The sequence below is a fragment of the Sphaeramia orbicularis genome, chromosome 22 (genome assembly GCF_902148855.1).
Source record: "Sphaeramia orbicularis chromosome 22, fSphaOr1.1, whole genome shotgun sequence".
NCBI lineage: Eukaryota > Metazoa > Chordata > Actinopteri > Kurtiformes > Apogonidae > Sphaeramia > Sphaeramia orbicularis.
Window position 1 is genome coordinate 23,536,271 of NC_043978.1, and position 24,611 is coordinate 23,560,881.

Consider the following 24,611-nt stretch of genomic DNA (forward strand, 5'->3'; position numbering starts at 1 on the left):
CAAATTGCACAAATATAACTTGCGCAAAAAAATTTACCAAATGGAAAAACGACAATTTTGCCAAAATTCTCATTTTTCCATTAAAAGTTTTTGCGCTGGCAAGAGGTGGTTTTTCAGGTGTAGCACAAATGGTGTATCACGCAAGACTGCAACAAGAGTCAGGTGAATTAAAAAAACAGATGTTGACGTACGTTAAAACAAGCGAAGAAGAAGAAGAAACATGTCATGGTATGTGTGGACACACCGGGAAACCCACTTATTTTTTAATTTAGTACGAGATAGAGGGGTAATACATGGTAATAATTAATATATCTGTAAATCAACACCATATTTATGTTCATTGCCACGTTTATGGAATGACTTCTTGTGTCATCTCGCGATAATAAATAAACAAATCATCAGATATGTGATTTAATGGCAAAACCGACATTTTGCACTTCTGTTTTTTCGACATTTAAGAAATATGGGTAAAGTTTTGTGCAGATGTTCAATGGAAAAGCAACTACTGTAATATATAGATATCAACACTTACTAGTGGGCTCCCTGACAGATAATTATATAATACAAACCTAGAGCTAACAGGCAGTCAGTGATGAAAGATAAGTTATTTTTGATCCCCCCAAGTTAAGAAAGATGCAGTTTGTGGTAAAACGGCCTTGAATAAGCATAAATACTTTAAAGACTACACACCTGAAAGTTGCAGAGGTGATGTCATTGTAACTGTGAGACAGATAAGATAAGATAAGATAAGATAAGATAAGATAAGATAAGATAAGATATGCAACACACCAGTGCAAAACAAAGGCAGGTAGAAATAAATATTCTTAAAGTATAACATTCAAAGATATTTACATATGCTTTTGCCTCCGCAGCTTCATCATGACTAGACTGTAGTGATATCTCACCTCTTAATGAGACATTTAATTTCCCTTTTGAGGATTAAAGTAAAATGTGCTAAAACGTCAGCAATTTTGGTGTTGTTGATGACTCACACAAGAGATGCAGTCCATTAAGCGGATTAATGCAAAACTAGATGTTTTTTTTTTTTTTTTTTCCATCTTTGCCCCAAATGGTGTCCTTCTTGACTTGTAAAATGATCTTTTAAATTAATAAACATCATACACGTAAATACAAACAGGATTAAAAAAAAAAAAAAATTAGGTCCCAGCACAGCGGAAGGGCAGGATCTGTATTACAATTTTGCAACAGTAAAATTGATGAAACTGAAACAAAATCCCTCAACATCCTCACTAAGTGAAACTTAACCACAACTACAGTCTAAAAGGAAAAAAACAGGCTTTTTGTTTAAGAGATTTGGCAGGTCCAAGTTAAGTGTCAAGTTTCTTAAGGTTGTTATGATAGTTCTATGATCTGCTGCGTGCCTTCCACTCTACATTGCAATATCTGAGGAATTTAAAGCATGGACTATATCATCATCACTCCTTTATCTAATACCAAAAATGTAGCAGCACCGATTAGTTTTTTGGTATGTAATCACTTAAAATACTGCACTGCAATATGAAAAACACACACAGTGAAAGCTTTTCTTGTGGAGTTAACACTGTATTAACATGAACAGATTTGTGCTTAACATGAATTGAACAGGATATACTGTGAAACATTGGGTTTTCTTGTCTTTGCACATCACAAAACAGGCCTGAGGGTTCAGAAAATAAAATCAAATTGTCAAAACACTCAAACAAACACAGACCCTTCTTTGAATGACAAGACCTTGACACATTTGGATTTCTCTCAGCTGGTCCTCCAGAACAGTAAGTGTCCAGCAATCAGTCATCTTTAGAAAAGATTCAGCAAATACTGATCTAATCAAGTTAGGCTCCCTTTGCTACAAAGGTAATAACAAGAAGTTAATGTTAGAAAACATATTCAGCTCAGCATCAGCTATCTAACAGTCCATCGGTGACACAATGACTTTTCACGTGATGTGACTCATTTATCCAGGTATGTTTTCAGATGATGAAAAAATAATATGTGATGGATCCAGAAATTCTGTAGACATATTAGCTGGTGAGTGTCGTATTCGTCCTTTGACTATAGCCTCTGAAGCTGAAATTTATAACAAGAAGCATAGTAGTGGCAACTAAGATCATTGTTACCTCCACCAAGGACCCAGATAGCAAAGAGATACTGCGACAGATCTGGAACAGAATCACACCCTGACTCGGCCCGAAACCATTTGGCAGATCCGTCCCAGTGTCCAAACGCACATCGGGCCAAAACAGGTACTGCTCCGTGAAACAGATCTTCTACAGAAATGGTCCAGCTCTGGCCCAGCTCCGTTCAATCCCATCTAGAATATAAACAAGAATCATGTTGGCCCAGATTTGTATTACGACTAGTCCAGATTCAGATTACGATTCTGGTCCAGATCAGTATTACTACTTTGAAAATCAGTCTTGGTTGTGTGATGGGAGACTGTTCTGGGCCAAATCCGTAAGCCAGCACAACTCCGGAACTGCTAGAGAGAGCTGAAAGACGGATCAGATGCAGATTTGGTCCAAAGTCAGAAAAAGGATGTGAGCTACAGGGTGGGGAAGCAAAATTTACAATGAACATTTAGTTGTTTTTTCTCGGCAGGCACTACATCAATTGTTTTGAAACCAAACATATATTGATGTCATAATCATACCTAACACTATTATCCATACCTTTTCAGAAACTTTTGCCCATATGAGTAATTAGGAAAGTAAACGTCAAAGAGTGTGTGATTTGCTGAATGCACTCTTCACACCAAAGGAGATTTCAAAAATAGTTGGAGTGTCCATAAAGACTGTTTATAATGGAAAGAAGAGAATGACTATGAGCAAAACTATTACGAGAAAGTCTGGAAGTGGAGGAAGCAACAAAAAACGTACCAAAGCTTTTATTGAAACTTTCAAATCCAAAACCCTAAAGGATCCAACCAAATCCATGAGAAAAATGGCAATTGAACTTGAGGTAGACAACAAGAAATGTTGTAGAAATGCAGTAAAATATGATTTGAAGTTAAAATCTTACACAAGAACACCAAAACACTTGTTGACAACAGCAACAAATCCAACTTTAGCAATTTTTGGGAATCATGTTTATGGCCGCCTTCTAGCCCAGATCTAAACCCTCTGGATTCTGCTATTTGGGACGTTTTAGAACATGCTACCAATAGAACATCACACAGCAATGTCGACTTTCTTAAAGATACTATTAAAGAAGAATGGGAGAAGTTGTCACCCGAATATTTGAGGAACACTTACACAAGTTTCAGGAAGCGTGTGAAGGCAGTTATTGAGAAAGAAGGAGGACACATAGAATAAAAACATTTTCTATTATGTCAATTTTCTTGTGGCAAATAAATTCTCATGACTTTCAGTGAACTAATTGGTCATACACTGTCTTTCAATCCCTGCCTCAAAATATTGTAAATTTTGCTTCCCCACCCTGTATAAACGGATGTAAAGGCTTTAATGCAGATCCGGCCCAAAGGTAATTGCTATCTGGGGAGGTTATGTTTTTGCCAGCGTTGGTTTGTTTGTTTGTCTGTCCGTGTTCAAAAGAACTTGAAAAGTTATGGACGGATTTGGATGAAATTTTCAGGAAATGTTGATACTGGCACAAGGAACAAATTATTAAATTTTGGTGGTGATTGGGCAGGGCACTGATCTGCCTTGGTGGAGGTCTGCGCTCACCGAGTGCTTTAGTTATTTCTGTGGACATGGTCATCCGTAAAGTTACTGATGGTAAAAAGGGAGGGAATGACATTCAGTTTGACAGACAGGAGACCATGATGAACTCACAAGTCCAAAATGATAAGTCTCAATATCTTTTGAGGACAAGTCTTAAGTCACTAGTTTGTGTGACCTAAGTATGACTTGAGTGTCCGTCTTTAAAGATTGAGTTACTTTATTATCTTCATAGGGAAAACTGGTGTCTGCATTTAATACACACACAGTGCCTAGCATTAGCATTAGCATTAGCACATTAAGAGTAGTGAGTTGCCACTGGGGGCACTCAGGGGCCAACTCCAGATCTTCATCAGTATTTCAGTCAAGGACACTAACAGGAGAATCAGGACAGAGAAAAGGGGAGGATCTGGAGAAAACCTGCACAGCATGGACAGAAAACTCAACAAAGAAAAGCCTTTGTAGCCAAAAGTCAAAGGTCAAGAACACTGCAGCCTGTCTTGGGCCATGAATGGAGATGTCAGATCATGATATAAGGACAGTGGATGCATTTCATTGAGATTGTTTTTTGTTCAAATAAACATAAGCTCTTAAAGTCCGACTGACCTGCCCATCACACCTGTCAATCAAAGCCCACATGGCTGACATCAGAGCACACTGTTAACCCTAGAATCTTATCAACAGAGGAATAATTTATAAAAGCCACTGGTGCCCTTTTACAGGGTTCAAATATAAGCTAATGAGACCATTAGCCTGTGAAAAATGATTAAAACAGTACTCCTCGACTGAAGTTGTCAGTGGGAGCTATGGTTAATGTTACATTTTAAGACGCTTTACCAGGGTAGGGGGACCGACCTGCTCCTGTTGCGGTGGGCAGCGGGTTCACGGAGATGGTTCGAGCTTCTCCTGCCCTTGCTCGTCTTGGATAACATTGTGTGTTTGTGGTGTCTCCTCCTGCAGGCAGCTCTCATCACACATATGCATATGTGCTTGCCCTTGACATTATCATCAGCAGATTTGTGCGAGGGGCCCCGAGGTAAGGTTGAAATACTGCTGAGGCTTCTGAGAAAGTGGCCTGCTTTAGAGAGAGTGTCCGAAGGCTAAATACGCACCCCGAGATGGAGGCAGAGAAAGGGAAAAGGCTCTGTAACTGAACCTAGCAGAGCGCCCCTCAGGGGACAGCAGTAATTAAACAGTGATTAAATTAAGGGGCAATGCGGGCAAAAACGCCGGCTGATTGACACTCTGCTGGCTCCTCTCTCTCTTTTTCTTTCTCTGTCTCTCTCTCTCTCTCTCTCTCTCTGCGGATTCAGCTCTGTTGTGGAGCATTGGTTTCTATTGACCTCCAATTACTCACCCACTCTGAATTCTTCAAGGTCCAATTTTCAAAAACTATTTTCTTAACTGTGTTAAAAGCATGGATCACTGCACATTGGTTTCTGAGAGAGCTGAGCTGCAAAACTGTGACAAAGAAGTGGAGTAAAGGAGAAAAAAAAACACTTAAATACATATTGTCTTTGTGTTTCCAATACTATCAATGTTTACTTCAGATAAACTCACAAACTATAATCGCTCTAGCGTGGCAACCGGAGCACTATCACTCCTCACTACAGATAGACTTACAGAAGTACAATCACAAGAAGCTGCCAGTGATTTAGAAGCCGTACTCATGTGGAATCCAAAGCGAGTCTCCCCTTTTCGAGCCTGTAGTCAGCCAGCTTTAGAAGTGCCTTATCAAATACTCTCCTAGGGGGGGAAATACCATAAATTACCTTTGGCGACTCCTTAAACCCAAAACAAATAGACAGACAGAAGAGCTGAGCAACAGCAATAAAACCAGCTTTAACAAAACAATCAGAAAAACCGAGACACTGAAATTGCCTTCCTCTGGATCTAAAATTCTGCACACGTTCACAGCTTACCCTGCTTGCCACTGTGCCCGGGTCCTCCGGCCCTTGTATAGATTTTTATAAACCAGCTCTTGTGCTTATGAAAACTCATACTGAGGGTCCTTAAACAATCTGTTAAGTCTTCTGATAGTGAAGAAGGTCCTCTTAGTGCGTAATACAAATTCAAATAGCTGTATGGAGATGGATTACAGGGCAGACAAAGAACAGGGGCCCACTTTAGAGGATGAGTTCAAGATGACAGGTATTGATTAAGTGCTCAATGAGAGCACGCCTATGAAAGGCCAGCCACCACACTGCTCATGAAAGAATCATATAGCTCATACGCAAGGCGCTTAGCAAACATACAGGCATAGAATGGAGGCGTGAGCATATTCCAGCGTGTCACAGTCCTGGCCGAGTACCTGACAACCCACTCGGGGGTTCTTGCTTTTCTGTGGTTAAGCATCATTAAAAAATTACATTAAACTTTTCCTATGTATTTTGAACGCCTGGTACCTAATGAAAGTTGCAGACATGGACCGTAAGCGGGTAAGTGTACTTTTGTGGCTTTGCCTAGAAGGACAGAAATGATTCCTTATGCCAGAATCCATTATTCTTTGGTTTGAACAGCAGTTTGACACCGCACATTCCTTTACTCCTGACACCGGTATTGGAGGAAAAGAGGAAGGATGTTTTCAAAGATAACATGTGAATTTAATTTCTTGGTGAAACAGCGGAACTGGGAGACTTAGCCCTCCCGAGCATAAATTGTGCAGTCGATGCGTGGTTGTCAGAGTCAGTGATGATGCCGTGCGAAGACAGCCGTAATCGCAAGTGCGCTGCCGGCCTGACCCACCTCATCATCCTTGACATTTAGTGCAGCGCTTCCCTCTCTCCCTCTCCCTCTTGCCCCTTCTTCACAGTAAACAAATGTTTTAACCCTGATTTGAATCTGTGTAACCAGAGGACAAGCGGTGACAAAGTGTGGAAAACTTCTGAGAGAGAGAGAGAGAGAGAGAAACAGGAAAGGAGAGGAGGACGAGGTAAATGAAGGATGGAGTAGAGGTAATGAAAATCAGAGAAATAGACGAAGAAAACAGCCTGGCAAGGGAAAGCGATCTGACCAGACTGCCACCTAACAGGGGGTATCTGAGACTAATCTCTGAGGAAAGCTGTCAGGTCCTTACAGACAATGTTCTGATGGAAACGAGGCAATAAATGCTTCTTAAAGCCATCATAAATATGCAGCTTCCTGCCTAACAGTCCCTGCTCAGACCTGGGTCTGACCTCATTATCCTTCGCCTATACTGGCAGGTTTGCATGCCAAGTCCCAGGCAAGATCACTAAAAACCCCATAATGCTAGTCTCAATGGAACATGTTCTTATCTTGCAGGACTAGAAAACAGTTTCATTGAATTAGAGTTACTTTTTTTTCCGCCATTTCTTTGACTTGTGAGGTTTGGTTAAATATCAAATGCAGTCAAACAAACAGTAATTGTTCAATGAGCATTGTGAGAGTAGAAACCTTAGCATTAAGTATGTATGGCTTATTTATTTCCATTATGTATGAAAGAATAGGTGGATCTTATGAATAATCAAACAAAATGGAGACATCTACAGATAAATCAAATATGTCAGAAAGGAGCATTTTACAGACCAATCTTCCAGGTATTTTCAATATACAATTTGAGATCTATGAATAGCATTGACAAAAGGCACATTTGACTTGATTACCTCTTGACATTTCCCTTTATGAATGAAGGCAGCGGCAGATAAGCCAATCACCAGACTGACACAGTGTAAATATATAAATATGCTTATTTATCCTGGTCTCCAGATAAAGACATAAGGGCACAGAAATGCATGAATGGACAGCAGTCGGGTCCCTGCCTACCTGCTTGGCTGCCTGTCTGTCTGTAGGAGCTGACAGTACAGCAGCGTGCCCTTCATTATCACCAGGTAATGCTCATCACAACGGTCGTGGCTTTTCTCCATAAAACCCCAAGTCTCACTCACAATGAGAAATAGGGGAGATAAGGAGCAGGAGACCATTTCTCTTGACATTCACGACAGAAAACTCATCAGTCATGCTGTCAAAGGCACTGGTCCTGGCTAGTTTGGGATTTATGAGAAATAATGATGGGTCGAAAATAGTTGGTAGGGGCTTTGCTTTTACCGTTGCATTGGGAGTGTTGTGTATTGAGGCACGCTCTGCATAAAACCCAATCTCTTTTGTCAGTGACCCTTGCACTGATTTCACATCCAATCTCAGTATGTTTGGGAGGTTTGTCTGGGCCTGTTTGAGTTGGCTCTGACATTTCCGCCTCACATGATAGAGGAATACAACAGCAATAAGCTTATTTTAAAGAGAGCGTATCTCCATGAGCATTAAGACTTGGTACCATTGCTTTTGATTCGCAGAGTATTATTCAAGTGAGGGTCGAGGCTTCTGCGCACTTTATTTCATCTTCGGGAAAAAAAAAAAACAACTTTGACTAAAGAACGTTAACATCGACATGTCCTCTCATGGACCGTGTATGAAAATAGGACAACAAAACAGTAATAGCATGTGTCAAACATTCACATTTTCTTCTCAAACAAGTGACAGGCAATGACAGATGCTCCCAGTGCAATTCTCCTTCTAAACAGTCCAGGACAGACTATCATTCATGTCGAAGCAGTTATTGTGATGTACAACAATAACTTTAACATAAACGTTTAATTTCAAAGTCATTTGAAAGTGGATTTCAATATTGTTGCAAGGGCAACATGGTTAAATCATATACTGTAGTGCAGCTATAGATTGTAGTCAGTACAACTTTTAATGGGATCCCTATGGGACCAGACTGCAGGGATGTCCTCAAGCACCAAATTATTAGTCAATTTCAAATTATGAAGTTTATTAATTACTATTCTTAATATATCTTATGAGAGTGCCAGGAGATATAGCCTAACTACCTAAAAGCTGCAAATGAAATGCTCCACATACATTTACATTAAATATATTAATGAAAAACTAAATTGAGTGTACAGATCACCTTTTATGTACGACAATAAAAAATGTTCAACCAGAGACATGTTGCTTTCTTTTACTTCATTTTCATTAGTTTTTAGGTTGTTGAGTCTGTCAGTTTAGGTTTTGAGTTTTGTTTAATTGTAGGTAGTTTTTTTTTTTTCTCCACTAATATGAGATTTAACAGATATAAATAACCTAGTAGAAAGAGAAGAAATGTTAAGCCATAGTTTAGAATTCATGGTCATTTTTTGCAGTTTTTCTCTCAAACAAATGCAGGTTATTCATTCTTTATCAGAGTCAGTAAATCAGCATTTTTTACTTCTTTTTTATTTTTGTGTTGTCTTTCACATTAGTTTTCTTTTTTTATTTAGTTTCATTTTGTTTTGCAGAATTGAATAGTTGAATTTTAATGTATTAGTGTTAGTTTTTTTAAATTAAATATTAAGACAAAAACCTATTAGATGAGATATCTTGCAAACCCATTGTTTATCAAAGTTCTCACAGATATGTATTTCTTGTAAATTAACGATGTTCTACTTTTCCATGTGTCCAAAAATTGCCTTTATTTTCAATGAAGTCAACTAAATTATTTTCTCACCTTTAGATTTCCGTCTTAGTTTTCATTAACTATAATAACCCCCCCCACACACACACACACACACACACACACACACACACACACATCCAAAAGGTGGTGAAATTACAGGACAAGAGAGTTGGAGCAATTTTGATTCAAGTATGTGAATGAGACCTCGTGAAGCTCAAGGGTACTCGGATCTGTGTGGAAATTAAGCCATGAGATTGTGGCTGAGGGGATGGGGGATTGACAGCGACATTAGCCCCTCAGCACCTCTGCTGTATCACAGTATGGCTCTGTAAAATAGATGGACAGGAATAGCAAATTAAATCTCCTTAATAGTAAAGGATGTACAGTCAGGTTGGTTTGAACTGCAGAGCGGTACAAGTGCAGAACATGAAGGGTGGTGTTTTTAGTGGAATAAAATGAAGTGGATCTGAAGTGTTTTGGTTAATAGACCTACTCGAACCAACTTCATGCAGAAGGCACTGTCATATTTATATCGACTTGAAATAAGCTCCTCCACAACGCTTTCTGACCTAATTTGGAAACAAGTTCATAAGCCGTGCACTGTTCTGAGCTCTTAATTTCTATGGCTTTATTAAATTCATCACATGACTTATATAAATAGTCGCTGAAGAGTTACTCAGTAACAACAGAGTGAGAAAACACTCAAAGCCACAGCTCTGAGAGCACTCGGAACAGCTTCCCTTTGTTGTGGATTGGTGGATTTGTTGTTGGCTTTCTCACTATGCTTTTTTTTTTTTTTTTTTTTTTTTTTCTGACTAGGTTCAGTGACACCACATTGCTTTGCCACAAAGACTAACCTTAATGTAGACAAAGCCAAGTCGGCAAATCTTTGCACAAGCAACATGCATGCACGCACACACTTTTAACTGTAGGAGGTACACAGAGGGAGCAAGGCGTTTTTCAATGCATTTAGATGAGACCTTTAACAAAGGTCCCTAATGCAGATATCAATGAACCAAGGGACTGGGCTATCGGAGCGAAATTGGCTGACGGAGGGATGTCACCCTTGTGCATGAAAAATGATAGATCCCCCCCTTTGCCAACCCCCCAAACACCTCCTCTGCTATTGGTTATTAAAGAGGAAACAAACCTATGACTCTTTTGGTAAATAACAAGTGGTCTGGTAAAAATTGGCACTTTACTGGCCATTTCATTTGACTGTCAGCAAACTCACAAGAGGACGGTGAGATTTTAGTGATGACAGGATAGATTAACATCATGGATTTTGTTTTTCATCTTCTATAGTATTCTCCAAGGACATCAACAAAATGAAACCAATATCTATGAACCCACAAACAACAAATATTAGATTTTGTATGGGATTGAAATGTTTCTTTCCACCGACTCCATAGTTGGGCCTCCCTTTGAGAGGGAAAAGTGGCATGAAAAGGATTAGACTCCTGTCACGACTTAGTCTTTTATAGTCTATATCTCATCTATAAAACTTGTCAGTTTTTTGATATCTGAATGAAAACTTCAGTTTCAAATGATACAACACATATGAAGCATAATGAGGCTGTGAATTGGTAGAAATCTTCTAAAACGCTGTTGCAGTACTGAGTCTGATAATCTCATTTTCAAGTCTGTTTCATTTCAGAATCAGCCTCATTTTTACCCAATCTTGTCTCAGTTTCAGACAATAAGACTCTGGCTTTTATTACAACACCAACTGTACATGAATCCAGGGAAAGTCAGGGTGTTATTTTCATTTGCATGCTTACTGGGGGTTTCCAAACTTTCTAGGCTAAAACAGTAGGCTATGCAAACATTTTTAGTATGTCCAAAATCCATAGTAAGAAATCAATAGTGTGCACATTGTGTACTACAGTAAACAAGCTCTGGAGACTTTCCAGCACAAATATCCCATAATGCAAAGCACTTATGGTGAAAGGTGAATATGAACACGAAACCAGTAGTCTGTTGTATTATGCCGCGTTTCCACTATGTGGTACCGGCTCGACTCTACTCGACTCTGCCTTTTTGCGTTTCCATTATGAAAAAGGACCTGGAATCTGGTACCCAGTACTAGTTTTTTGGTATTACCTCCACTGAGGTTTCAGGACTGGGGAACAGATACTAAAACATGGCGTGTAAACACTGCAGACCACTGATTGGTCAGAAGAGAGTTGTCTCTGTGGCCCACCGTTTTACAAAAAACAGATGTGGAAGTTTACAGTAAATATAGCGGTAGGTTAATCTACATGATGACAGCCCACAAAACTACACAATGGTTGGTCCAGGAGGTTCAGATGTAAAAATTCAGCATGAGCTTGACAAGACAACACACAACAAGCAAGTTTATCAGCAACTTTCCAAGCAGACAACATGGAAGTAACGCGCCGCATCGCTATGACGTCCAGGTACTGTAAAGTCGGTGGTATCCTGTAATGGAAATGGTCTCCAGGAATAGGACCTGGTACCAGAGTTGAGCCGGTTCCACGTCGTGGAAACGCAACATTAGACATATGCAGATAGAGGTGTGGTTACCAAGCTTACATCACATATATACACAAAAGTATGTTGAACATCAGTAAAGGTATTGTGTATGTCTATGGTATTCACTACTCATTGTACACACTATCATTAGGTGTGATTGGCAACATGATCCAGTATATTACAATATACTGTGATACTGTAAAGAAGACAAGATTTGCAATTTTTTAAATCTAATTTCTGTCGGAGATAAAGAACATACCATCATATGTGCAAAAATCTGCATAAAAGTTCTTTCTTTCTTTCTTTCGAACATACAAAGAAACAAAATTAAACAAAAACAAATTAACATTTAAATTAACAGAATCTATCTTCGAGTAGGAGCAAGTCTGAATTTGCACGATCAAAAAAGAGTAAGAAGAAGTATAAACTGATTTAATCCAACCCCTCAAGTACTTTTACATCTTTATCAATAACTTAATTCATGAATCAAACAATAAGTTTTCTTAATTTAACATTCAACCCAGTTTGTTTTTATGCAAATTAAACACTTACTTGCACTGTTCTGCTGCTTCCAACAGTTGAGACATTGTGATTGAAGATTAAAATTGCTGAATTCAAATAACATGGTGACTATAGATGTTACCAGATGTAATAACACAACACAATACAAAGCACTATCTAATAATTGCATATAATTCTTAGTGTTTTTAGAGTCGATACAAGGTGGTAATCATAATATTGTAGTATTAGAGTCTATCAATATTTTCATATTCCCTTAATGCCCAGTTTAATATACTTACTCAGCTTGCAGAAATCCCACTAAGCATATATCAGGTCTTATAAGGAACATAATATGCATACTGGGCATTTCTAAGGAAACAAAGATATATTGCTAATCATCCTAAAATGAATTAAAAGCCGTGTGTTGAGCCGAAGGTATAAAGGTTAATATAGGCAAACAGGGATCGCTGCAGGAAAATGAAAACTTCCCGGTGGAATGTGATGGCCGGCCTAAATGCTGACATTGTGGTTTCAGTGATGGAGTGACTTTGGGAGGGTTTGTGGTCTGCCAGTGTTCAAAGCTGTGCCTTGAGGGTAAGAGGTAAATTTGCTAAGTTAATCACATAATGAGGCCAATTAAGCATGGGGGAGCCCAGGTGAAGAGGGAGCTGCCACAGACCATCCAACAAATGAGGCTCAGTGGCTCAGCTGAGTCCTCTCTGGACACGGGCTGGACAATCCAGTTTCAGCTGAACTAGCTTCCAGTAATCCTCCACTAAGCATTCAGTTCCACATTTATGTAGTCTTATTAATGTACTGTGGGCCTAGTGTACTGGATTATGTACTGTTGGAATTATTTGAAATAGGAAGTGTATGTTAATGCCAAGATTACTCTGGGTTATGAGTACTGCTAATTTCTTCTTTTTTTTTTATTAATATCCAATGATGTATGGATTGTGTATGTATATGTCGAGGCCCAAAACGGAATCTGGCCCGATTCAGAATTGGGCCGGCCCAGAATGGAATTCTATTCTAGGCCGGCCTAGAATGGAATCCTGCTGCTATAATCTTATTTTTATACCATGTTTAATGCAAATGATCCATAATTCCATAATTTGTCATAATTTTACATTTTCAGTCTTACATACCTTGAGTAACTATTGTCAATTTCAGTCGATTTCACTGTACCATATATTGGTGGGGAGTACCACTAGGTTCTATTTGTAAATAAAGTGTATTATAGTTTACAATTAAAATGTTGTTTGTTTCTTTTTTTTCACATATTTGCAAATTCCATGTATTGATTTTTGTAATAATTTAGATCATTTGCATTAAACATGGTATAAAAATAACATTATAGCAGCAGGATTCCATTCTAGGCCGGCCTAGAATAGAATTCCATTCTGGGCCGGCCCGATTCTGAATCGGGCCAGATTCCGTTTTGGGCCTCGACATCTATATTTTACTATCATTAACCATTCTATTTATGAAAGGTAACATGACTATAAAGAATCAAACAACACAGTCCAAAGGAATGCAATAGCACCTGCATTAAGGGAGTTTGTAAAAGGTAATTTACCTTTATCCATTTCAGAACTGAACAAAATCTGATCCAAATATTCAACATAGAATCAGAGTCAGCTTTATTGTCCGTTTTGTCATATGTACATCACATACTGAAGCTGAAATTTTAAGGCCCAACGGTGCAAAATGAACACATACTACAAACAAAAAGGATGTTTAAAATTTTTGGGCCTTTTTTTTTTTAGTTGGGATTGTTGCACAGTGCTTTTTACTTTTTTGTGTGTGAATTGAATCATTTTTTTTAATGACCAGACAAAGTTTTATGGGCAAATGGCAAAAATGACAAAAAAAAAAAAAGTCAAAAAACAAAAGAAATATCCTGAACTTTTTGTTTGTAGTGTAGTGTTAAAAAAAACCAAAACAATAGAACATAACTATGAGAGGAATATAACTATAACAAAGTGGCTGCGGATACGGAACCATGCACAAATACCCAAAGGCTAAGAGTACAGAAACACAAGACTATGGCAGAAGTGATTAACAGCTATCTGCAGCTATGAGGAATCTAACTGGGTTAGGGTAAAGGCAATTCCATATTTTTTTTAGAAAATGTGTACTCTGTACGGCAGGGGTGTCAAACTCATTTTAGCTCAGGGGCCACATTCAGCCCAAATTGATCTGAAGTGGGCCGAACCAGTAAAACAATAGCATAATAACTTGTAAATAATGACGACTCCAAATTTTTCTCTTTGTTTTAGTGCAATCAAAATTAAATTATGAAAATATGTACATTTACAAACTATCCAAACAAAAATGATGTAATAACCTGAAAAAAAGTGAGATTTCTTGAGAAAAATGAGTGCATTTTTAACAATATTACACCTCAACTTACCATTCATACATGTATATATATTACAGATTGGATCTACAAAAGGCACAAAATATTTAATAACAGGAAGTATAATGTTAAAATTTTGCTCACAAAATTTCAGGTTTTTCACATTTTATTGTTAAAGGATAGTTTGTAAATGTTAATATTTTCATCATTTAATGTAAGGTTTTACACTAAAACAAAGAGAAAAATATGAAGTTGTCATTATTTATAGGTGTAATGTAATATTATGTTTTTAACATTAAACTAAGAAAATTTGGAGTCATTATTTATAGGTTATTATGCTATTATTATTTTAGTTAAGATCACATTGTTCTGTATGTGGAACCTGAACTAAAATGAGTTTGACATCCTTGATTGTTAATACCTGAAGTATAATTTTTGCAAATTTATCCCGTGGGCCGGATTTGGCCCCCGGGCCGCATGTTTGACACCTGTGCTGTACGGAATTGGTGCCGTATGAGTAGAAAACGTTCTTATTCATGGAATTTACACGTGACACTAATTAGCCAATCAGAAGCATGCTGTGTTTCTAGTCTTTCCGTACAGTTCCATATCTGTAGCCACTGCCTAACTACAAACATCAAATAATAAAATAAACAATACATGCAAATATAATTTGTTTTCAGCACTCATGCTACATTTGCCAACTGCGTCCATCTTTTGGGATTAAAAATATCCAATAAACCCAAGATAAATTTCTAGTAAAATACAGTCAAGTCCATATGTATGTTGGACAGTGACGCAAATGTGATAATTTGTCCCCTATCCCACATTTGATCTAACAGCAAAAAGATGTGATTGTGACTTTCAGTTTTAGTTCATGTTCTTTTCTTTGGTCTTCCAGACCTTTTGTTGTTAATGAACTCACCGGTGGATTTTTTCTTTTTCATACCTTTTTAAATCTCAATTGTGATACATTTATGTTGTTTGTTAACCCATTGAAACTCCAAAGGCCCTATGTCCTTTAACCTGAATAAATCACTCTTTTAAACAACACTCAGTTTGAGTAACCACGTTACACATCATTGAAAAGCTTAATTTCTTGAGATTTCTACAATTCATATTATTTCATCACTCAAGCATAGCAGCAGCATCAATAACAATTTCTTTATAAACCAGTGACAAAAAAAAATATTCAACTCACCAATGAAGCTTCAAAGTCCTCCACCAAAACACAAGTCCACCAGAAACAGCCAAAGGTCCAATAAATCCACTCCAGTGACATCATGAATCCACACCAAGTGTTTCCTCCATAAATCCACAAAGTCCACTACTGCAATGTTTCGCATTTTACATCTCTCCCGCATTATTTTCCACTTATTCTAAAGAAAACATCCATTTGCTGGCAGCCATGAGCCACATTGGGCTTTCAAACTCAACATGGAACGCTGATCTTTTGATTGACACCTCATTTGAACAACGAGGTGATCACTACACCTGTTCACAGCTTCAAAAACCAATAAGAGCCATCACTGGAAAACTCCTTCCCTCTTTTCATCCCAGGCAAACTCCAGCCAGTTACACCAGATTGTTTTAATAACTGATGTATTGAATAGCCAATAAAATGCTGAAAAGAAAGATGTGACATTTGTTGGCATTTACTTTCACTTTTAAGTGTTTGCTTTTCCTTTAAAAGGTAAGATATGGATGAGACTGATTCAGACTTAGACCAATATACACTCTATTGGTGGGAATTATTCTGAAATATTGATTATAATTCCATTTGGCTTGTGTTTTCATTGTAAACATTCCATAAGGTGGCGCCATATTGTCATGTTTTGACAGTGAGATCACAATTTTGGATTTCTCCTCACCTACAAAACAAAGCTGGCCACGATTAATTTCCATGAACAACTTTACAGCAAAATTTTCCACGAGAACATTTTAACAATACAAAAAAACTTCCACTAATATATTATATTATATTTATATCTCCTTTGCTAAGATGATACAGTGGCCCACAGATGCATTCACATGAATGGAGTGTGTCGTGGACAACTCAGAAACTCAGAGATGTCATGAGACATTCAAGTGTCTCATAAAGACAGCGTGGACACTTTCCCCTTAACAGCTGCGACTCAGTTGTCACCTTTCATTTAAAAGAGTCGTTCAATAGAAGTTGAAGTGGGGCTTGGTAACAATAGAATTTTTCTACATTTTTTCCAAGTCTGTATCTACAATTTACAGTTATTTGCAGGCATTTTAAATTGAAGAAAAAAAAAATTTCAAAATTCATCTTTTTCAGGATTGTTCAGACTTAGTTACAGTGATTAGGGATGGGAATCGTTAAGAATTTAACGATTCCAATTCCATTATCGATTTTGCTTATCGATCCGATTCCTTTTCGATTCTCTTATCAATTCTCATTGGGTGAGGGAATAAAAGAGTACAAACAGGTGTGGGTTGGGGGCTCTTTACGCTTTACTAATTCCTCTATTGCTGCATTTCTACTATGTGGAACCGGTTTGACTCTGCCCGTTTCCCGTTGTTGTGCACCTCATTTCCTTTCCCCTATCTTCGGAAACTTCGGAATCTGTTGGAACTCTAAATGTACAAGAAATGACAATATAATAAGAATGTATCTGGAACTGTCTTGTTTTTTGTGTAATTAATTAATTCTACTTTTCATATTTTATTTATTTATTTATTTATTTTTCTTTTTTTTTTCTTTAGAAAGAGGAGATCAAAGTCTCTTGGTCTTTTGTATGTTTTCTTTATGTAACGATGCATCCATTGTACACTGTTCAATTGTTTTGTTTATTAACACACACAAAAAAAAAAAGAAAAACTGAAATGTTGAGAATGGAAAGATTGGTCATTGGTCACATACTTGTTACGTGACCACAATGTAATTTAAATGTATGTTGAACTTTTCTCAATATTTCTAAATAAAAATCTAGAATAAATAAATAAATGAAATTCACAATTTATTTGTCTCAAATACATGTGGACCTCTCTGTAATTTCCAATCCAGTCCAATGGTTGACTTGTCTTGCTTCATTCTGACCTTCACTGACTATATTATTCTAATTATGGCAGGAATATACCCAACATTTCTTTACATTTCACCTCCAAAACTACAAAGTTGTATTTTGGTGGCTCAGCCTTCAATGATTATACCTGCTGGGATGTGTTGTTGATGGTGGTATCTGAGTGTTTGAGTGCTCTTGTCGCTTCTCTTACAGGAGGATAAATCACTCCAGTAGCAATTAGGGTTCTCTGAGCACTTCCTTCGTACCTGTAACTTCACAGGCACAGTGTGGGGCTGAGGTCACATGTTGTAAGGGTTATACACTAAACAAGATGAATGGCACTGAAACAGTATATCCACCGGCCACCCTCTTAAACCCAAGAGTGCTAAGAGCTCAATAATCCTGGAGTATCATCATCTTCCAAACCATTTCACATAAAGTTTGGGGGAGGTTGGAGGATTATGACTCCTTGATCTATGGTATAGATATGTCTGATTTTACCTGTTTATTGCACAGAATGAGTGGGAAGGATAAGAGGGAATGCAGAGTACAACCAAACTGAGGGTGAATTATTATTTTTCCTCTCATTGTTTTACACAGGATATGGTTTTTACATTGAACATTGAGAAAGCTATAGTCGTTCACACCCTCATATAGTACACAATAAAAACTAGCGTCGTAGGTGTGTGTTTGGCCACATATAATGTTTCGTTATTGTTTTTTTTTTCAGTGATTTGAATTGCACCACTCAACGTGTTCAGAAACCAGCATCCATAAAGAGACTACATGCAATATTTACCTCCGTCAAGGAACGGCGGAGGCTATGTTTTCATCAGGGTTTGTTTGTTTGTTGGTTAGTTAGCAAGATAACTCAAAAAGTTATGGATGGATTTTGATTACATTTTCAGGAAATGTTGACACTGGCACAAGGAACAAATTATTAAATTTTGATGTTGATCGGGGTGGGGGGGTGGGTGATCTGCCTTGGCGGAGGTCTGCGCTCTCCGAGTGCTTTTCTAGTTTTACTGTTAAATATTAACCCATAAAGACCAAATGCTACTGTTGTGGCAGTTCTCTCTATTTAACATTTTTTAAGTGGTTTATCACCATTTATTACAACACTATTCTCTGTATTTTCCGCTTTTTAAATGAAAATCAGGTATTTTCCTATAATTTAGTCACTGATTATATAAATGTTCATAAAAGCTCAGAGTGAAGTTGAGGGTTAGTTTATCCAAAACAGAGAAAACTGAAGAAAATGTGACTGAACTGAACATAAACAAAGTGTCTCCATCCACTGTCATTGATCCAACTCCATGGGTTTTACCGGTGAATCAATGTTGTAGAAGATGACGGTGTTTCCACAGTAACTACGGAGCCTCTGAACATCCAAATGGATCATATCTGATGACCATGAAAAGATGACAAACTGTATTTGACACCAGTTATTTGCACGTATTAACAGGATTAATGAATAAGCAGTTATTCCACATTTTAGATCAGCCGGTGCTCTCAGTTACCAATGTTTGGGTACTTAAAGGTTACTAAACGATCTAGAAGTTTAATTAGAGTGTTAAGGATAAAGAGCTCTGAAGTGCTTCTAAAAAAAAAAAGCCAATGTATTGGATTGTAGAGATATGAACTGAATATATTCACACTGAAAGGCCGATAGATTTATGTGTCCACTAGAGGGAGTAGTGAGTCACTCAGCTGGTCTTTCATACTGAGGAAAATTAAACACAGGGCCTTTGTGTCATAAGGTGACCAGATGGGATGAGAACCATAAAGAAACAACTTCTAGAGTCAAAGTAAGTAAATACATTTTATTTATGGAGTACTTTTTGTCACAAACTGCTATACAGTGCAAAATACTTAACATACCATTTAAAAATACAATAAAATACAATTAAAATACGATAAATACATAAAGTGACTGTGATAAAAGCTACAAACACTGTTGTCATTTTCACCACTGGAAAAAGCTCTAAATGAAAAGAATGGTGTGTGATGCTAAAATCCTGTTTCAGTTTGATTATGAGGCTGATGAAGGTATTTATATATAACATCAAACATGATTTTTGATGATTTTAAACAGCATATTAGCTGCTGTATGATAGTTTTTGTTTTTTTTACATCATAATATCATTTTCATCACATTACCCAGCCCTTGATTTTTACACATTTTTATAAGATACTTCAAAAACCTGCTCATAACCAGGATACTCTAGTAGTCTATGTAAATCCACTGTGACAGGCACAATACAGAGCAATAAGGAACTGCAAAGAGCAGTACATTAAAACACAGCTAGAGATATAGAGACTAATGAAAGCATATTTCATCACCATTGAGGGTTTATAAAAGGCCCACCACTCCGCTCACCACGATCCGCTAATCTGGATGTAGAGGATTTGTGGAGAGTAAGATGGACAAGGGAAATTAAGGCAGGCACATTTTACCAGATCATATTGCGATGATTTGTTAATAAAATGCAAAGCGACGGGCTAGATGTGAGACAGCGACTAAAGCGTGGCCGTGATTTAGACTTAATCCGTCATTATCCCGACTTTGAAGTGACCTCGCTGTGCATGTTCCCACTGTGACCCAGAAGCACACTCACAGCTTCTTCATTAGCCAGGATGAAATAGAAGCACAGCACATACGACTTTGATGTCCTGTCCTGTCCATACGCACACATAGACCTAAAGGCATACACATATATAAACACACACTCACACTCACACACACACACACACATACACAGGGCGTCCACACTCACAGATATCCTTATCACAGACCACACTGAGACATGGGAAAACATTATGCTTTTTAATCAATTATGCCACTCACCTTTGGGGCAGCACATTCATTACATATGATAGCAGCAGCTAAGGGACAATATTCCGATTGCGTGCTGGGATTGAAATGAAAGAAATTGTATGGTTAGAGGGTAGACAAAGACTGCAATTTTACTCAGCTGAACATCTCAGGCCAAATTTACATATGTGCACACAAAAGGGCTATACCGCATACGATTTCACTGATATAATTTATGAGTGCCTGGTGATTTATCATGCTTAGATCACTGTAGAAATCAAGCTCACATCTCTTAAAGAGATCCGTGCATGCTGCCTGTAAATGATAGCTGTTATAAAAGTTTATCATGGCAATGAAATGGGAGGAATCAATTAAAAAGGCACTGGTTGCCGTCATGCGAAATGGTGCACAATCTCTGAGGTAGTAACTGGTGGAGGAGTTGACAAGATTGAATACATGCAGAACATAAAGGTGGGTGACAAATTAAAGGAAAAAACAAGATAATCAGTGTTCTGAGCAGCGATTGTACAAGTCTGTGAACTCAACTAGAGGGATAAACACATCACCTGTGTTTTGATGATAGGGATCAGGTGACAGTCAAAGCTTTCATGCTTCACATTATTTTCACACTTATAAAACTGGTCAGTGAACTCCTGAGTTCTGTTGTTGTCATCCTGAAACAGCCCACTCTCAGCAGTTTTTTATTTTAATGTTTTTGGTCATCTATCTACAGCTCTGGGAGAAAAAAAAAAAGAGACCACTACAAAATTACCACTTTCTCTGATATTATTATTTATAGGTATGTGTTAGATGTGAGTTAGTGTTGTCAAATGATTAAAATGTGTAATCAGATTAATCACAGAGTTGTTGTGGATTAATTTCGATTAACTGCGATTAAATTTCATTCATTTTTAATCCATATTAATCGCGTTTCATGTTGCATGAACAAACAGACTCAAGAAAGAAGGGAATATATATGTACTTAATGCGTTTGTCGCAAGTTGGGCGACATGTTAGCCAAAGTGCTAGCAGAATCCCAGACTAACATATGCTTCATGTTAATGTGGTATTTGAAGCTGGAAGTGCTTCGGTGAAAAGAAAACTCTTTCCTGCAGAGTGTGTATAATACTTCATGTTGGTCGACTGTTCCGTCTTGGTTTTTTTTGTCCTCATATTTCCATCCAGAGGGTCAACGTGCTGTTTAGTGTCTTCCATCTTTATGGGTTGGTTCTGCTGCCTGTCACGACCGGATCGACAGCCCATTTGTGCATGCGTGACAGTAACTCTACCTGAATTGTGTTAACAGAGACGTTCAGAGTCATTATGTGCTGCAGATGGATTAATTGCGCTAAAAATTTTAATCAGATTAATCATGATGATGGATTAATCTGCATTACCGCATTCATTTTGACAGCCCTAGTCTGAGTAAAATGAACATGTTTGTTTTATTCTCTAAACTACTGACAACATTTCTCCCAAATTCCAAATTAAAATATTGTTATTTAGAGCATGTATTTGCAGAATGTGACACATGGTCAAAATAACAAAAACGTTAAGTGTTTTCAGACCTCAAATAATGCAAAGAAAACAAGTTTATATTCATTTCTAAACATCTTCCTCCAGAAGTTTTCAAAGTGGGTTCAGGTCTGGAGATTGGCCTGGCCATGGCCTGCATCTGGTGGTCCGTCATCCACAGCTTTATTGACCTAGCTGAGGCCAGGAGCATTGTCCTGATAGAAGAACCAGTCCTCAGAGTTTGGGAACACTGTCAGAGCAGAAGTCCAGTAGTTTTAATAGTTATTTTTGGATTCCAATTACTTTTGCGGTACTAATAACACTGTTTTTGCCCATTGTAAGAAGATAGTGATGGACACAGTAGTGGTGTTTATACTTCTCTTTTTAAACCCATAAAGACCCAAACAACCACTGGCGACCAACAGCATCTACTAATATAAAATATTTAATACCTGTTGATCCACTAATCCTATTAATACATGTAAATAATTGGTGTAAAATACAGTTTGTCACCTTTTCATGGTCGTCAGATATGACCCATTTGGATGTTCAGAGGCTCTGTAGTTACCGTGGAAACACTGCCAACATCTACAACATTTGCAACGTTACATTACAACGTTTTTGCACTAGTTATTGATATCTTTGATGAAAAATTCACTTTTTCTTCTGCTTTCTGTGTTTTGATATAATAACATTGAATTTACTCTGAGTTTTCATGAACATCTAAACAAAATGTAGGAAATTAAGTATAAGAAAATACATGATTTCCAGTGAAAAATGCAAAATACAGAGGATAATATTGTAATAAATGGTGATAAATCACTTAAGAAAGGTTAAATAGAGAGAAAAATTCATTTGGGAACTAACACAAAAGTAGCACTGGGTCTTTATGGGTTAAATAAGACATGGATCAGGTGTTTATTAAGTAGAATAAGGTGTGCTTGTGTTGCATTTCAACAGACACAGGAATGGAATGGCTGTCATATATGCAGACATGCTGATTTCACAGGAAATTGCAGTGGTCTGTTAATTTTTTCCAGAGCTGTGTGCATGACGCAATGCTGGTCTGTGTTAGAAACTAATCAGAATGTTCCAAGGAGTGAAAAGTATTAGTAAATGAGATGTTTTAGGCACTCAGAATGTTCATAAAAGCATCTAAAGCATCTTTACAGGACGTCTATAAAAAAAAAATATATAAAGAAAAATTCAAGGCTAGAAATTAAATAGCATGAATGATTTAGCAGGTATTTACAGGGGACTTCTATAAAAATCCAGACCCTTTCAGATGCTTCAGTGAGGAGGAGGAGGAGGAGAAGGGTGGGGGTGGTGGTGGTGGTGGTGGTGGGGTGTCCAAAATGTAATTGTGAATCCATTCTACATATGCTCACAAGTAGCAATACACCAATTTCCATTAGTTTCACGTAAATATTGACTTTTATATTAATATTGGTCATATCCTGAGAAAGAACACATTATTTAAGAGTACTTGAGAGAATTTAATCTGAATTACTTCCTTTTTTTTCAGCTTTGCAACTAAAATGCATAATTTCTTAGTTCCGCTCACAGACAGTGTTCCACAGTGGTTTGGATAATTCTGCTAAACACGTTGTTTAAAAAGTCAGATGTATCTAAATGTGTTTGGGAGGTTGACCAAAAAATCAGGGTTGAAATGGAACACTAGATCAGAGCTGTTTCTCTTTATTAAAAAATGGCAAATAGTACAATCAGAAAGAGAAGCAACCGATTAATCGATTAGGTGCTTGAAGCGAATGCAAAAATTCACGATTCAATTAATCATCTCGAATTGATTGAGGGGAAATATTCTATCGCAGTTTTCCTGAATTGAAGCTTCTTCGTGCGTCACAATAAGCGTCCGTGTGAAACACAACAGTGGAACCAAAGTTTAACAGCAGAGAAATGCAGGAAACAAAGCTTTGATTCTGGAGAACTGTGGTCGAATGATTTTTTTTTTTTTTTTTATCACTTTGAGTCGAATAATCGTTTCAGCTCCACAATCAAAGTACATATGTAAAAGAAATTGTACATAGTAACTGCAGTATCACTATGTGTACGGTTGTAAAATTTCATTTCATGTATTTATTCCAGTCTAAATGATCGGAAAGGAGCGGGATGAAGAAAACGTATAAAACCTGCCCCTTTCTTAAAACACCTGCTAACATCAGATAAGTTGCCATTACAGCTACTACAGTAAAAAACAGTTTACATGATAGTCCATGAAAATAAACAAATCCGAAATCCATAAGTAAAATTATGTCATTACATGTTTTTATAAAGCTTCTTGATTCTCTCCTTATACGGCCTCTTCAACTGGAAAATATTTTTACAGCTCTTCTATTCTATTGCCAAAGAAAAAATGGAATGAGGCTCATACTTTGATGCTCTCTTTTGGACAGAAATGCCTGAAACACATGAGATGCATATGATCTTTACATACAAAACACTATATTTATTATTCTATTTTTGTGAAATTTAAAAAAAAAAAAAAAAAAGGGCAGTGTGTGATATTTACTCCCATCAAGTGATGAATTACAGACTACAACCGAACCCCTCCTCACTGTCCTCTATAATATCCAATAAACCACAAAAGTCTTTCAAGAGAGTGTTTGGGTTGTCTATCCTGCGGATTTTGGTGATAATAAAAAGAGAAAAAGAGATTTTTTTGCCATCAGCCACCAGTGACACAAACCATCTACAGATATAAACAAATATAATACCTGTTGATCCACTAATCCTATCAATCCAT

At 37.4% G+C, this 24,611-nt stretch overlaps 1 long non-coding RNA gene across 1 annotated transcript; it reads left to right on the forward strand.

Moving 5' to 3' along the window:
- Positions 1 to 308: 308 nt before the first annotated feature.
- LOC115414212 (uncharacterized) lies at positions 309 to 5,517 on the forward strand. Its single transcript, XR_003934587.1, has 3 exons — positions 309 to 507; positions 3,826 to 3,830; positions 5,506 to 5,517. It is a non-coding gene; the product is annotated as an uncharacterized LOC115414212 (long non-coding RNA).
- The last annotated feature ends 19,094 nt before the right edge of the window (positions 5,518 to 24,611 follow it).